At 43.0% G+C, this 15318-nt stretch overlaps 1 non-coding gene across 1 annotated transcript; it reads left to right on the top strand.

Moving 5' to 3' along the window:
* The first annotated feature begins 119 nt into the window (after positions 1–119).
* LOC126030957 (small Cajal body-specific RNA 16) lies at positions 120–297 on the top strand. Its single transcript, XR_007503209.1, has one exon. It is a non-coding gene; the product is annotated as a small Cajal body-specific RNA 16 (non-coding RNA).
* Positions 298–15318: the final 15021 nt, after the last annotated feature.

Raw genomic sequence — 15318 nt, 5'->3', positions numbered from 1 at the left:
CTCCTATTCCACATCAAGTAATTCAGTGAAGTTCAAATATCAGCTTATCCACATCATTCCATTCCAACAATCTTTAATTTACCTGTTACCTCAATCAGGTATTTAAAAAATAAATTAAGCTGGTCTGGGGAAAGGCTCCCGTGTGCTGGCTCGCAGTGCGGGTCCGGCCCCATACCGGGCAGCATGACCCTGACCTACAGTAAATGCCCAGGAGCGCTGCCTCCCGGAGCATCTGCAGTAACAGGTGTAAGCATTCTAGCAGCAGTTTGATGATCATGTATGATACTGCACGCAGAAAAAAAAATTAAGGAACCCCTAAACTGGGCCCGGAGAGATAGCGCAGCGGCGTTTGCCTTGCAAGCAGCCGATCCAGGACCCAAGGTGGTTGGTTCGAATCCCGGTGTCCCATAGGGTCCCCCGTGCCTGCCAGGAGCTGTTTCTGAGCAGACAGCCAGGAGTAACCCCTGAGCATCGCCGGTGTGGCCCAAAAACCAAAAACAAAACCAAAAACAAAAAAAAAAGAAGAAACCCCTAAACTGATTATTTCTTGATTTACAATTGTTAAAGGTACACAGTTCATTTACATGAGACTCCTTGCATAGATTTTGGTTAACAGTAAAAACCAGAAGTTCAAGTTCAAGTTCTTATTAATATTTGTTAACTATGATACATTCAGGCATCAGCTGCAACTACAGAATAGGTGCATTACCTCAGCACTTTGGAAAGACATTACTATCTGGAAAGATAATAGCAGACAAAAATTATCTGTTACTGAATAGCATACATGCAGTGCAGCAGAGACAAAACGTATCAACATATGTTGGCTTGTTTTAAGCTTCAAGCCCTCAATCTTTTATTGAAGTTCAATAGTTTTATTTTATTTATTTTTTTTTATTATACCTAGAACTCAAGCTCAATGAGGGCTAAAGTCCAAACCATATAGCAGAGTAGTTCACTACTAAGGCTGAATCCATATAGACATCAAGACAGAGTTCAGAAGACGGTTATTATGTAATACCAAAAACACTGATCCTTCAGACTTTACCTATACATTTTTAATGGACAATATTCAGTATATGAGAAATAACTAACTTACTGATAAAATGAATTCTTACTTGCCTGGGATTTCATTTCTGCTAAAAGAAATAGGAAAAACAGGACTCAACTTAAAAAAAAAAAATCAAACAAGAAATGAAGGTAAAAATCTTATAACAAGGGGCCCAGAGAGATAGCACAGCGGCCAGGACCAAAAGTGGTTGGTTTGAGTCCCGGTGTCCCGTAGGGTCCCCCGTGCCTGCCAGGAACTATTTCTGAGCAGACAGCCAGGAATAACCCCTGAGCACTGCCGGGTGTGACCCCCCCAAAAAAAATTTATAACATAATTATCACTTCCGGAAGCAGCATAAAGAACGGCAGTCAAAGGTAACAGAACACTGATGAAAGAGATCAAAAGTGGGCAAAAAGAATCCTACACCATTATTAATGACATTACCACAACTGTGCCCTTAGTAATCACTCCTAAGAATTTTCATGTGGCACCAGATGTGTTTAAAAAAAAAAAAACACTGTAGGACATTCTGAGCCTGATTGGATTTGTTAGGAGATATGGGAGGGAATTTAAAGTCAGAAGAGAACAAGAAAAGGAAATGGCAAACAGAACAGAAAAAAGTCATCATCTAAATCAACACTGCACTGATACACTTCAAAGACACTAAAACTGATATAGACTCAAGTGGTTTATAAAACCTATAAAAAGACGACACCAGCAAAGTCCCTATTGATCTGTAGACTTCAGAAATTTTACCAATGATCTTTAGCTTAAAGCTCTATCTCTTGGGGCCAGGAAGGTGGCACTAGAGGTAAGGTGTCTGCCTTGCAAGCGCTAGCGTAGGATGGACCTCGGTTCAATCCCCCGGCGTCCCATATGGTCCCCCCAAGCCAGGAGCGACTTCTGAGCACCGCCGGGTGTGGCCAAAAAAACAAAAAGAAAACAAACAAAAACTGTATCTCAAGATTATCACTTCACATGAATAAAAATAACTGAAACCAAACATTAAAAAGTTTTAATTCTCCAAAATTTAAAGAAATTAATTCAGAGTACACAATCCATAAATCACATAATAGCTGGATAATCCTTATCTTCCCTCCACTCTAACCATCTTATGGAAGACCAAGGGAGGTCAGAACTTCCAGACCCATACTCCATCAGGTTACTGCCAAATTCTATGGAGATTCCCTGTGAAACAGCAGTTTCCCATCTGTGTCTCTCCCAACACGCAGGATGCAAGTCTGGCTGTGCTATTCTATATTCATCAAGTGTCACCCATCTGCAACATGATACTATACGGAGGAGTTAAAGTTCATAATCTGGTTCCCTTTTCCCCAGGTTGAGGCTCAAATACAGGGGTGCCTTTGCTGTATATGGTCTTTATTTAGGATGACTTGGTGACTTGAGCAGGTTTAATCATGTGATCAAGTTTGTTGCCAGCTGCATAATGCTCCCACATCTGTAGATACAGCTTCTCTAGTTCCATTGTATATTGTTTGTTGTTGAACAGAGGGCTAGATATTCTCTGCTTCCAGACTTTGCCACGAACTTTCTTCAGGTGTTCTAGATGAGTTCCCAGTTTCACAGCTATGTCTTCATATTCTTGTCGACTTTTAGCAATAAGCTCAAGACAACCTAAACAAGTGAGCTGAGATGCGGCAACTTGAGAAGCAAGAGTCTCTCCTGGCATAGTTACCATAAGTGTCCCTGCCCACAGAACAATCCATCCCAGTGGTATGTCCATTACAAAGTAGAGTGTCCAGGCAAACATCAGCTAGTTGGCCTCTCCTTACATGCTCCTCTTTAGGAGCAACAGGGGAAAAAATGATAGGGTTCTGAGGCAGGCCCATGTTTTGTGCATACTGCTGAATATTAGGTTCTCCTATTGCAGGAAAACGCAACAACCAGAGCACACTATTGGGAACACGCTTCAGAATATTTGCCCACATTTGTAAAGTAGAAGGATCAATTTTATATAATTAAAGTTACAATACACAATTGCATAATTGTTTTGGGAGATATGCCAGATGATACTTCTTTGGGTCGTTTGGACTCCAAAAGGCTCTTTTTCTTGGCGGCAGGGTGTGTATGTGGTGGAGGGGAGGGTTACTATTAGCTGGGAAAGATTATGGGCTCCACATATAGGCCAATCCCTGCTTTTTGATCTACTCCACAGCCCTCCCAAGAGGTCCTTTTAAAACCTGTTTCTAGATCCAGAATGATAATATAGTGCAGTGGTCGGCAACCTGCGGCTCTCGAGCCACATGTGGCTCTTTACACTTTTAAATTGGCTCTTGTGTGTGCCAGGCAGCAGCTCCAGGAGTCAGGACTCTGCTCCTAGCCTCTGTCAGTGCCCGCCCTGTGTGCAGCCCCTGCGGCCAGCTCCACACAGCTCCACACAGCTCCAGTCGGGTCATGTGGTATGGGGGGGCGTGACTTTCTGTCTGGCGCCTGGGCATTGAGGCAGCATTCTCTCTGCACTACGGACTGAGGAGCAACAGAGGAGAGAGACTTGTGTGGGTCAGTGGCTGCATCGTGGTGCCTGGTGCCTGGACCCCATCCCATCCCCTCCCCTGTGGGACAATTTTTGTATTGGGGCCCTGTGAGCCAGAGCTTCACACATTTTTTTAAATCTAGGAGCCAGCAAAATATGTTAGTGGCCAGGTTCTGAGGTCAATATATAACAGTACCAGTGAGGACTATTTGAGTGAACCCTGCTTAAAATATCCATGATGAGCCCCATTAATTTTAGAATACTATTTACACACACATATAAGATGCCAATATGTGCCATCCACAGATCCCTCTATAACAGTGAGTCATCCTCAGTTTTGCTTATCAGAAATCAAAGCATTTTTCCCCGAGAAGAGTGTTCACTATCCAGAATTAACAAATGGTCAGTGGATTCAAAATCTGTATTTCATGGTGGATGTTACTTCACATCTAAATCAGCTTAATAATAAACTACAGGGGGAAGGAAACACAGTTTTTTCGATGTTAGAAGTTATTTCTTTTGAAAACAAATTATCTATTTTTGCTCAAGATTTTGACAGAGGGGCCAGAGAGATAGCATGGAGGTAAGGTGTTTGCCTTTCATGCAGAAGGTCATCAGTTCAAATCCCAGCATCCCATATGGTCCCCCGTGCCTGCCAGGAGCAATTTCTGAGCTCAGAAATTTTGCCGGGTGTGACCCAAAAACCACACACACACACACACACACAAAAGATTTTGACAGAGAAACTTTGATTCACTTTCCAAGCCTGTTGAAACATCGCCAAAAAAATAATTCTGATATTGACATTACCTATTTTAAAACAGCACTTTTAAAATATGAGGGAAGCTTTTCTCAAAAAGGTTTCAGGATTTCAGAAACAGCAAAGCGACATTGGCCGTTGTTAAAAAAAAAAAAAACTTCTGGATGCCACTGTAACAGAATTAAATTTTTCTCCTTTTAATATCGACATTGGCGACTTTAAAATGCAATTGCTGGATTTAAAAAACAAGGAACTGTGGAGCTCGAAATTTGAACGTCTTTGTGCTAATTTAGAAAGATTGGAGTAATGCAAATGTGAACTTAATTCACAGCACAAGTGGTCTACTTTGAAAGACTGGAGAAGGAAGATTATGTTGATTTTTAACACCTGAGGAATAGTATTCCCTGACTCATATAATCAACTAAAAAAGCTAGTGTTTGCTGTTCTTTCCCTTGTTCAGGGTGTATCATATTTATGTGAACAATCATTTTCAAGCATGAATCTTTTTGTTTTGTTTTGTTTTGTTTTGTTTTTTGGGCCACACCCGCTTGATGCTCAGGAGTTATTCCTGGCTAAGCGCTCAGAAATTGCCCCTGGCTTGGGGGGACCATATGGGACGCCGGGGGATGGAACCGTGGTCCTTTCCTTGGCTAGCGCTCGCAAGGCAGACACCTTACCTCTAGTGCCACCTCACCGGCCCCTCAAGCATGAATCTTATCAAGAGTAAATTGAGAAATTGTCCTTCATTGATGAGAACCTGGAATCATGCCTAAAAATTAAAAAACAAACAACATACAAACCTGACTTACTCAAACTATCCAAGGAAATGCAAGGCCAATGTTCACATTAGTGTTTGTGACTTTGTCAGTCATTGTCAGGATGTAATTTTCCTCTACAATTGTAAGGCAAATTTTATGGAATTTAATGTTTATCAGTAAATATCGTTCTACAAGTTTTTTATTAGTTGTGTTTATTTGTATCCTCCTGACCTATGTGGATACTTGCATGTAGAATATTCTCAATAAAAACTTATTGAACTATAAAACAGTGTACCATCCTATGTATTTTCAGTTTTAAAATGTGGCTCTCGGGGTCAGAGAGATAGCATGAAGGTAAGGCGTTTGCCTCTCATGCCAGAAGGTTGGTGGTTCGAATCTGGCATTCTCATATGGTCCCGAGCCTGCCAGGAGCGATTTCTGAGCATTAGCCCAGGAGTAACCCCTGATCGCTACTGGGAGTGACCCCAAAAACCAAAAAAAAGGGGGTCGGGGGCTGGAGAGATAGCACAGCGGTTTAAGACGTTTTGCCTTGCATGCTGAGGTTGCTGGTTCAAATCCCGGCATCCATATGGTTCCCGAGCCTGCAGGGGGCTATTTCCTGAGAGTAGAGCCAGCAATAACCCCTGAGCATTGCCGGTGTGACCCAAAAACCAAAAAAAAAAAAAAAAAAAAAAAAGTGGTCTCTCAAAATAAATTTCAATCGTGGTTTTGGCGAAATTTGGCTCAGTTGAAAAAAGTTGCCAACCGACCACTGATATTAGTGGGTAAGACACTAGCCTTGTTCATGGATGACCTGGGTCAATCCCCTGGTATATGGTCCCTGAAATCATTCCTGCCAGGCCCTCGGGGGACCATTTGTGATTGCTGGACGATCAAACCCGGGGTCCATCCCGGGGTCAGCAGCATGCAAGGCAAATGCGCTACCGCTGTGCATCTCTCCAGCCCCAAAATCCATTTATACGACCTAATCTACCTCTTGTTCCCTCATTTTTAGGCATGGAAGTTTCCCCCCTACATTTGATTGTTCTGATTCCTTAGAGCTCTCATTTAAGTATAATGAAGTCACCAACTTTATTTCTGATGGGCATACCTCAGTGGTGCCCAGGGAAACCATGCAATGCTGGAGGTTTGGACCTGAGTGTCTAATATGCTTCGAATTATCTTACAGGCCCCACCTTGGTCCTTGCTACATGCAACCTATGGTCTGAGCTGGGCCAATTCCCTAGCCCTATGCTGTTTTTTTATTCCTGGAAAAAAAAAAAGGTGATTGTTTCCTAACCTCGTTTTTTGCAGTAGTGGTCTTTCAAAAAAAGGAGGGAGAGTTAAAGACAGTGTTAGCCACCTTTTTTGTTTTCAGGCCACACCCAGCAATGCTCAGGGGTTCCTCCTGGCTCTACACTCAAGAATTATTCCTGGCAGTGTTTGGGAGACCATATGGAATGCTGGAGACAGAACAAGGGTTGGCTGTGTGTAAGACAAATAACCTACCACTGTAAACTGTACTCTGGTCCCTTGTTTTCCATTTCTTGTGGGATTAATAAATTGGCCACCATGAAAAACCTTGATCGGGCTGAGTCCGATGGCAGTGGTTTATCAGAACTTATTAAGCGTTATAATCACAAAAAGTTGGTATGTAAATCCCCCCACCTCGCTCAAGTTGGACTTTAAGAAAAAGAAAATAGGGCACCGGGAGAGATAGCCACATCGGCGTTTGCCTTGCAAGCAGCCGATCCAGGAACCAAAGGTGGTTGATTTGAATCCCGGTGCCTGCCCGGAGCTATTCTGAGAAGACAGCCAAGAGTAACCCCTGAGCATCGCCGGGTTTGTGGCCCAAAAAACCAAAAAAAAAAAAAAAAGAAAAAGAAAACTAACTGTTTTACAGTAGGTAAATGCTAGCAACTTCCACTGTAGGAGCAGAGGCCACCTTCCAAAGTGGGCACTCAGTCTGCACGAAAAGAGCTTGTATGATTAGCTGGGGTGGGAAAGCCACACTGATAACTAGACCACTGTCTTACATAAAATGAAGAACAAGAAGGAAACATTGTCAAGTCAGTCTCGGGTACGTCTTTGGCTGTCAGTAGAGGGCGCCATCTGTTTAGACAATGACGGATTCCACACAAAATAAGGCTCAAAGATCTACGAGAGTAAATCAATGGCACGAACTATGAGGTGAAGCCACGTTTATTCAATTCACTTGCCTTGGATGCTCTAGGCCTTTTGGGATGGTGCTCATTTGGGATGGTGCTCATTTCTGTCATCCTCACTAACCCCCAACTGGAAAAAACACAGTTTTGAGAGGGGTTATCACTTGGTGGGTGCTCAGCCCCAGGGGGCACAGATCTTTCATATCAGTCTCAGAGGGCAGGTGCCACCTACTCAGGGTTTGGACCAGGCTTAAAGAGCTGAGAACTCCACCCAAGGCACATTCTCCCCAATTAAAAAAAGTGGTCGGGATCTTGTAGACATGCCGGGCACATGAGTGCATTACTGAGTTTCTGAGCCTCCTTGGAAACACTCCCTCCACCTAAGATTGATTAATAGTCTCTCAAGGTTACAGAAGAGCAGTGTGAAACAAAGTGTTATGTTTGACTCATGGCTTTTAAAAAAAATCAGGTGGTTGGACAGCTCAATGCTTGGGACAGGGAGGGACCCAGGTCTCTTTGGCCTCTTAGCATCACAGCCTCCACTATATCTGAAGCTGAAACATACTAGGTTTCTTATGAGCATTTCAAAAGAACAAACCAACTTGAGCAATTTTGGCAAGTTTATTATCTGCTCTGGTCAGTTTGCTTTCAACTTCCATTTGGGCTTGACTATGTAACTCCATGTGATGTAATATTTGGTATTTTTCTGCCTACAAATTGATTATGAAATAAGTTTTTATTGTTAAATAGTAATGAGCAGGGGCCAGAGATAGTATGGAGGTAAGGCGTTTGCCTTGCATGCAGAAGGTCAGTGGTTTGAATCCCGGCATCCCATATGGTCCCCCTGAGCCTGCCAAGGAGCAATTTTCTGAGCACAGAACCAGGAATATCCCCCTGAGCACTGTGGGTGTGACCCCAAAACAAAACAAAACTATAGTAATGAGCAATAAAAGAAACAGAGTCATTTTTATTTGCCCCATGCAGGAATCCTAGACAGACATCAAATATCTCTATTCTACTGTTGAAATCTATTTTTTCATGATTGTGTAGCAGTTAACATGAATTCCTGGAGGAAAAATCAGAGCCATTCAAGAAGACTGAGAAAAATTAGCACAACTGACCTATCACATGCCTGTCTGGGAGTGCTCCCCAAAGATTGACTTCCTTGGTGTGGTTGGAGTGCCCACATCTGTTAGTTGTAGTGCTTACTAGGAGCTGCTCTTTTGTAGTCCAGAAATATCTGGCTATGTCGTGGTGAAACTACTCATATTACTGCGGTTCACAGGCAGCAATAGAGAATGATGGGAGTTTGAACTCATGACAATATGCTCGCTGAGAGGTGCTATAATTCTCACCAAATCTAAACACCAGGGTTTTTTCTCTGGCCCTCAATTCAATTCTGTGTACAGTTTAGGCTGAATCATACTAGATTACTATTTTTAATGGAGCCATAAGAATGGCTTAATACTAACAATTTCATGCTGCTTAGCTTAGGGTAGGATAGAATATTACTCGGAAATAAAATTACTCTTGACTCATATATAAGGGATGAGTTGTATAAAGTAGGAAGGATTGGGACTGGAGCAGTAGCAAAGTGGACAGGACATTTGCCTTGTATGCAGCCTACTTGGCTTCCATCCCCAGCATCCCATATAGTTCCTAGCCTACCAGGAACTGAGTGCCACCAGGTTGTGGCTTTTCCCAACACACACACACACACACACACACACACACACACACACACACACACACACACAGGTTGTGGCTCTTCCCAACACTCACACACACACCCAGGACTCCATAGAAGAGGTCCTTCTGAATCTGCTGTGGGGTAACATTGCCTACAGATTGTCATAAAACCCATGAATCCTCGGGCCGAAGAGATAGCATGGAGGTAGGGCATTTGCCTTGCATGCAAAAGGATGATGGTTTGAATCCCAGCATCCCATATATTCCCCTGAGCCTGCCAGGAGTGATTTCTGAGCATAGAGCCAGGAGAAACCAATGAGGGCTCAAAAATCAAAAAAAAACAAAAACAAAAAACCCATAATCATGAATCCTGACATCTTATTTTTTTGTTTTGTTTTGTTTTGTTTTTGGGCCACACCTGGCGTTGCTCAGGGGTTACTCCTGGCTGTCTGCTCAGAAATAGCTCCTGGCAGGCACAGGGGACCATATGGGACACCGGGATTCGAACCAACCACCTTTAGTTCTGGATCGGCTGCTTGCAAGGCAAACGCCACTGTGCTATCTCTCCGGGCCCCTGACATCTTATTTTTTTAGACCATGCTCAGCGAACCAGGTGGGATACTGGAATTGAACCCAGGTCAGCTGCATGCAAAAGGACCATGATCAAGCATTATGTTTAGAAGAATATGACATTTTATCAAACCTAATTTTCTTTTAAAATATTTTATTATAGCACAGATTCCCCCCTTTTAAGTGAAAATGGGTATTTTCCCTGACAAACTTTACAAAGTCTATTTACATGTAACTTTCCCAAAATACTTGCGCAAAGCAAGCATATGGGTTATTTTATCAAACAACAAAATCTGCAATGTAATGACCACAAAAATATGTTCTTGAAATGTTTAACAATCTAATTTATTTAACACAAAATGTTTCATTTGGTCTTTTAAATGGCAGGCACCCTTGGGGAAAGTATTTTAGCTGTATTTTAGGTGATTACTAGACTTTAGCTACACATTGATAGCACCAAAATCCATGTTAATAATGTTTTTAAAATACATAAAAATCCAGGTACAAATACTTGAAAAAAATCATAACTTCAGGCAAATAGAGTATCAAATTTTATAAAATGGGCAATTACAAAGTTTTTTAAAAAATAATAGCCGATAAAATGCAAATAACATTATCTAATTAAGAAAGTTTTAAATTAGATTATAAAAACTAATGTTTTAGTAAACATTTGGCTTAAAAAAAAAACTATTTCAGGGCCGGAGTGGGTGGCGCAAAGCGTAAGGGGTCCCGCCTTGCCAGTGCTAGCCTAGGAATGGGTGACGATTTGATGCCCCGCCGTCCCATATGGTCTCCAAGTCAGGGAGCATTTCTGAGCACATAGTCAGGAGTAACCCCTGAGCATCACTGGATGTGGCCCCCAAAAATCAAAATGAAACTATTTCAAAATCCTAATTGGTTATCAAATTTTAGAGTAATGTAGAAATGTTTAGTCAACCAAAAGGTCAAGATGGTGCCAGATTTTAATTTTAAAGGATCAAACTAAATACCAGCTTGTTCCATGTATAATTTATAATTCTCAAACAATTTCCTTTAGTCAGATAAAAGTTCATCTTACTTTGAAGAATATCTTTGATGACTGGCTATAGTTCATAACTGGAATAATATAAAGAAAATACTCAACTTCATATTTTGATAAACAATGAGTGACAAAGCTCTCACCCCATAAGTGTATTAAGCACTTCTATGGTGGGGACCACCTACTGAATGAAAAATAAAACACAACTGGGGGGCTGGAGCTATCAGCGCTAGGGGTTTGGGCGTTTGCCCCTGCACTTGGCTGATCCAGGATGCACCCTCGGTTGATCCCCGGTGTTCCATATGGTCCCCCCAAGCCAGGAGCGATTTTCTGAGCACATAGCCACGAGCAAGCCCTGAGCGTCACCAAGGTGTGGTCCCCAAAACCAAAACCAACACCAAGAACACAATTTTGGGTTGTGATAGTCTCAACTGGCATGTACATCATGGAAGCCATAGGGTAGGCCTTGAGGGGTGTTCACACCCACTGCCTCTCAAAAATCAAGTGCAAACCCCAAAGCTGTATATGAAAAGTGGGGGGGCCGAGTGATAGAACAGCTAGGGTGAGCTCTTGCCTTGATATACAGCTGACCCAGGTTCATTCTCTGGTGGCCCATGTGGTTCCTCTAGGTACCACTGGAAAGGGCCCAAAAACAAACAAAGAAAAAGAGAAGTGGGAGCAGTTCACTCTACTAACCTGAAGAAAAGTCTGCAGCCTTTCCTGCCAGGCAATTTAGAGTTGATCTCTGGGTATTGGTTTAAAAAATCAGCATGGCCCCAACCATCAGAGGGAAGCTTTTGCTGGTGATATGTTTAAAAGAAGCCTTCCTAAGAAACTGCCGCATTCAGCCATCGCTAAAGGTATAGGACAGATTACAATTCAGAATTCCGAAAGGCTTAAGAAACTGAAATTGCTCCCTCAACTCTGAAACAAGAAAAAGAGGGTTTTTTCTTTCCTTCAGAAAAACTTCCCTCTAAGTGATCTGACTGAACACTGTTTACTTTATACTGAGCCAGAGAATGTACGCATGGATCAAAAAGTATGAGCAAAGCTGTAAAGAGATGGAACTTAACATGGGCTCTGTGTGTGGGGGGGTGGGGGGGCGTGGCACTGAGCACAGTCTAGCTTAAATCATGGGGCCATAGAGAGGGTGCCTACCTCAGAGGCCCAGGTGTGCTCCCTGAACTTGAACTTCTTTGATTTCATGAGATTAACAGAGAAGAGCCTGCCTTTTTTTGTTTTGGGGCCACAACCAGCACTTAGAAATCATTCCTGGCAGGCGTGGGGACCCATATGGAATGTCATGGATCAAAACCTGGATTGGCCATGTGGAAGGCAAATTCCCTACCCGCTGTGCTACTGCTCCGGCCCCAAGAGCTTTCTTTTCTTTTCCTCTAAATGGCCTTCCTTTCTCACCCACACAGATGCTTTTGGATGCTCACAGGCTTTTCTAACTGCCCCATTATTAAGGTGAAGATGTCGGAGTAGGGGCCGGAGAGATAGCATGGAGGCAGAAAGGGCGAGGGTGGTCGAATCCCGGCATCTCATATGGTCCCCTGAGCCTGCCAGGAGCGATTTCTGAGCGTATGTAGAGCCAGGAGTAACCCTGAGCGCCTGCCGGGTGTGACCCAAAAAACAAAAACAAAAAAAATAAGTCAGAGTAATGCCTCAGTGCATTACAAGCACGAGTCCTGGCAAAGCTACCTACACCTCACAAAACCAGGTGCCCAGGGCCCTCTGTAGCAGGTCACTGACTTAGAGTAGGCTCCACCCTAATAGCCTTGGGGGCCTGCTCCAGCCAGCAACACCCCTTGTATCAGGTTCATGGTGTGTTCTAGATCCAGGGAACTGTCTTCCATGACATGAAATCAGGAGAGCCTTGCCAGGTTTGTGCATAAGAACAACAGCAAATTCTGCTATGGGTCAAGTCCCTTTTTATCTTAGTGGGAATAGGGATTGGGGTATGGCCTATTATCCAAGCAGTGCTCAGAGTGGAGCAGGGCCATATGTGGTGCTTGGGTGGGGATCACACGAGGGTCACCTGTGTGCAAGACAAATGCCTTAACCTCCTGTATTATCACTCTGCCCTCTCCAAAGTCCCTTTTTGATTTTGGTCCTCAAAATGTTCAAATCAAACTATACATTCATGACTTCTGAAACTTCTTACAAGAAGAGATGAGAAAAAAAGGGAGAGAGAGAGAGAGAGTTGGCCTCATTTGGCAGTGCTTAGGGAACCATATGGGGTGCTGGAAATTTAACCTGGGTCAGCCACATAACCCCAAAGCCCTCTAACCTGCTGTCCTCTCCTCTATGTCTAGACCCCTCCACTGAATTTTTAACCTGACTCATATAAGACTATTCAATGAAACTAAATAAAATTCACTGTAGCAGAAGTAGAAATATGCTTTAAAATACAAAATATCACCCCACTATTGATTTTAAAACCCTGAAACAATTTAAACAAGAAATAAATGCAGTTAACAGATTTCCAGTCTTTTCCCTTCTTCCCCATGGTTGGGGCTACTACTGGTCTCCTTCCATTCGTCTCTGCGAACTGTGAGGAAAAAAAAGAGAAAAAATGTGAGCAATTCAAGTTTATGTAATCTGTTGTTGCTGTAGAAGATGAAATAAATATCTATTTTCTAGTCTGTGGTGATTGAAAAAATTATATCTCCATTTATTTTATGATTAATAAACTACTGAGTTAAATTTTGAGATGATACTCAATACTAATAAAGTAAACTACAACCAGCTCTTCTGGTTAGATACAAAATGCATTTCCTTAAGTCTGAAAGAACATTCTCAGAATCGGTCATTTTATTTTTTTAAGCCACACATTGTGATGCCTTGGGGGACCCAGATAGGATGCTGGGGACTGAACCTGGGTTGGCACGTGTGAGCCAAGTGCCACTCTGGCCCCTCATTTTTAAGCCAGAGAACTAGATAGGCTGACAGAGTGAAGAAAGGAGGGGACAACTGAGAACCCACAGCCTCACGGACCAGTGGTCGGAACCATCAAGCTGCTCACTAATAGCACGGGCAAGGTCTTCAATTCCAGGCTCCTGCCCACAGCGAGCACTGCTGACATACAACCTGTCCTGGCTAAGACAGGATTCACAGCATTTGTTTCTCCCAAGTGATTTGTACAGGGCCAGAACGAGGTATGGGATGATGTTTGGCGCAGCTTCTTAGGATGAAGAAAGCCATTTAGCTTTTACAGTTAAGTTCCCCCCCTTTTCTGTTACACTATTGGTGTAGTAACATGATATTCTTTGATATATGTAAGATGGACTCTCTGGCTAAGGTTGAACAGAGGAATGTAAAGCCAACAGTAGCATCAGTGCCGACTGAGCTGCTCCCATACTGTGCCGATTGCCAGCCTGGAAATGAAGGCCAGGGGAGGCAAGACCAAGTCCTCAGAAGCATTCTGTACTCACTACTTGCAATCATGCTCCTAAGGAACATGCTATAGGGGAAAACAAACGGACCCTGAGTTTTCAAAATCCAGGCAGCTCATGGAGAGCTCAGAGAGAAATACTGGAGATGGTTCCAAGGTTTCAAGTAAAGTTCAAATTATAGCAGGGTCTGCAAGTTACAAGTTATCAAGATCTGTAAGACAGTGGGACAAACAAAAAGGCAGAGAAGTGAATCACATGGTTAGTCGGTGTAAAAACAGTGAAAGGAAACTCAAAGTTTAACTAAGCATTGCAAGTGTTTTTTTTGTTTTGTTTTGTTTTGTTTTTACCACAGAAAATCCTTGTTAGAACTTGAAGCTTCGAGCTGGAGAGACGGGAAGAAGGTCGGATTACTTAAAGGCACAGTTGAGACTAGGAAAACAAGAGAAGACAGAGGAGAGAGAATGAGGGAGAGGGAGAGGGAGAAGGAGAAGGAGAGAGAGACGGAGGGAGACAGAGAGAGAGAGCGAGAGAGAGAGAGAGAGAGAGAGAGAGAGAGAGAGAAAGGAGGGAGAGAGAAGGGAGGAAGTAGAGGAAGGGGAAGAGAGAAAGAAGAGAGAGGCAGAGGGGAGGGGAGGGAGAAAAAGAGAGACATTTTTAAAATCAGAACACCAGAGAGGGGCCCGAGAGATAGCATGGAGGTAGGGCATTTGCCTTGCAGACCGAAGGACATGGTTCAAATCCCAGTATCCCATAAGGTCCCCCCCGAGCCTGCCAGGGGCAATTTCTGAGTCTTGAGCCAGAGTAATCCCTGAGTGTGACCCGAAAACAAAACAAAAACGAAAAAAAGAACACCAGAGAACTGATGTGAGGAAAAACGATAAGCCCAAGAGATTCAGTATAAAATCCAAGTTTTGTTTCTGTTCTCTTGAATCCCAGGGAAGCAAACACAGTCTTCAGGCTTATTGCCTGGGCCAGTCTGGGTAAAACAGTGAAGCAAGGTGTCCTGTAAATGTGGTTCTAGTCACAATTCCCTAAAGTCCAATTTCTTTTTCAAATCCTCTCCAGTAATTTTTTTTCCTCTCCAGTAATTTAAGTTTGCCGCACTTCATGACTAGTCCTGAGTAACCTCACTTCAATCTCAAAACAGTAAGAATATAGGATTGTTTTTTGTTAGTCCACCCCTCCCAGCAAGTATCTTGAAACGTCTCCTGCGTGTAAAAATTGTTTTGTTTTTTAGTTTTGGGGTCACTCCTGGCTCTGTTCAGGGGATCATTATGGGATGCCAGGGATCAAATTGTGGTTGGGCACATGTAAGGCAAGCAAGTGCACTTCCTGCTGTATTGTGCTCCGCCCCCTTACCAATGAATTTTAGAGCCTTCCTGTTAGCTCTCTCATTGCAGCAGTTTACAGAACAATAA

The sequence above is a fragment of the Suncus etruscus genome, chromosome 1 (genome assembly GCF_024139225.1).
Source record: "Suncus etruscus isolate mSunEtr1 chromosome 1, mSunEtr1.pri.cur, whole genome shotgun sequence".
Taxonomy (NCBI): domain Eukaryota; kingdom Metazoa; phylum Chordata; class Mammalia; order Eulipotyphla; family Soricidae; genus Suncus; species Suncus etruscus.
Note: the sequence above shows the minus strand (reverse complement) of the source record. Positions and strands in the feature narration are given on the sequence as shown.